Source organism: Pinus tabuliformis, chromosome 6 (assembly GCF_031772625.1).
Source record: "Pinus tabuliformis cultivar Carrire ecotype Pingquan chromosome 6, CPIR1, whole genome shotgun sequence".
NCBI classification, from domain to species: Eukaryota; Viridiplantae; Streptophyta; class Pinopsida; order Pinales; family Pinaceae; genus Pinus; species Pinus tabuliformis.
Genome location: NC_142292.1, coordinates 694,492,909 through 694,494,870, shown reverse-complemented (window position 1 = coordinate 694,494,870; position 1,962 = coordinate 694,492,909). Strand labels below are relative to the sequence as shown.

The 1,962-nt window shown below is 30.9% G+C and overlaps 1 pseudogene; it reads left to right on the top strand.

Moving 5' to 3' along the window:
* The first annotated feature begins 1,004 nt into the window (after positions 1-1,004).
* On the top strand, positions 1,005-1,760 carry LOC149260555 (protein NRT1/ PTR FAMILY 3.1-like; annotated as a pseudogene).
* The last annotated feature ends 202 nt before the right edge of the window (positions 1,761-1,962 follow it).

Here is a 1,962-nt window from a genome sequence, read left to right as displayed (position 1 = left end):
ACCATCATCATCATCATCATCATCATAATATAATATCTATTCATAACATTATAACAAAGTCTATTTATAAATAAAAAATCTCTCTAAGAATGGTCCATTTTCATTGTTATATTTTTTTAAATGTGAATATATTTAAGCGTAATATTATTTTTTTAAATTAATATTAATATTAATAATTTAAAATAAAATTGTAATTTATTAAATTTTTATGATTTTTTTTTTGCTAATGTGAGATGTATCATAAAGTAAGTGTTTTAATATTAGTTAGAAATTCATGTTTATCGCTATTTATCATTTAATTAGTTTATATAATTATGCGAGTTTATTAGAGTGATTTAGGTTTAGTATGGGTTTTAATATAAAAACTACAACTCTAATTCAAGAGTATATCCAATCCTATGTAAGTTAGATATATCAATAACTTAAAATAGACCAATATGAACCCCTTATTATAAAGGACATTTACCTTTATAACTTTATCACAACATACTAATATGTTTAAATATCAATATTTGACATAATATAAAGGATATTTCACTTATTTCCCAAGAATATTTCAATTCAATTTTAAAAGAAAATATTAAAAAATATATATTTCAAATTTTTTTTGATGAAGGATAACAATTAAAAATTAAATTAGCTATTTTAATATAAAATTATGCAATTTTATATTTTTTAATATTATAAACGAATTTTTTATTTTTTTTTGTTATTATTTAATAACTAATTTCAATTATTTATAAATAACTTTATCAAATTTATTAAAAATAAAATAAAAAATAACCTATTTAATATTTATCTCCCACCATCCCAAGTATTTATAAATAATTCTATCAAATTTACAAAGTAAAATCATCCCAAAAACCTACTTTGTCTAGCATTCCTTTGCCCAGTCAAATTTAGCTTAAGGATAAATTGTAACCGAGTTTTGGTCTTCTTTGGATACCATCATTAACTTAAAATATCCTCGTACTGCAAGGAAAAGGTTTCATTTCTGAACACTCCCAATATTTTCGTGCAGAAATGCCAATCAAATAAAAAATGCACAACGCACGTTCTCCGTTCTGCAGGCCCTGAGCATGGACTCGTGGATAGGCTCCAATGGTTTCAAAGTACCTCCGGGATCATTCTCGGTCTTCTCCCTACTGGTTCTCATTGCATGGTTGCCATTTTATGACAGTGTGGTCGTGCCCTATGCTAGGTGAATTACAAGGAACAAGAGGGTATCATCGTGTTTCAAAGACTGGGGATCGCATTCGCCATTTCATCGTTATCTATGTTGGTAGTCGGTTCAGTAGAACTGAAGAGACGGAGTGTTGCCCAAAGTCATGGTCTAATTGACCAGTCGTTAGCCGTTTTTCCCATGTATGTGTTGTGTCTGCTGCGCCAATTTTGCATACTATACGGACTTCCAGAAGCAGTTTACATAGTCGATCACTTGGAGTATTTTTACGATCAATTCCCAACCACGATACGAAGCCCGACAATAGCGATGTCAGTGCTAGGGAATTATTTAAGCATTGCGATTTTCAATGTCGTCCACAATACGACCGACTGCGAAGGGCAACCAGACTATTTCGATGAAAATCTGAACTGCTGTCATCTTGAGTATTTTTACTGCCTTTTGTCCCCTCAACTTCGTATATTTTATAATATGCAGTGGTATCTATAAACATCGAGACTCATTTACTACGGTAGAAGCTAAATCGAAAGCTTCAACTGGTTGTGATGAGATTGAATTCGAATGTATGCAAGAATAGGAAGGGAATTATGGGCTTCTCTAGAGTGCGGTCAACCCTTTTTTCACAGATACAAACTCTCCATTTCAAATCTCATTTTTCTCAGCTCCGACTTTGAATATCTTGGGAAAAGAGGAAAAATTCAGACGTGCGTCGATTCTACGATTCCAGTTGTTTCAACGTCAGAATGAGATGAAATCACTCTCCATTAATAGGTGGTTTA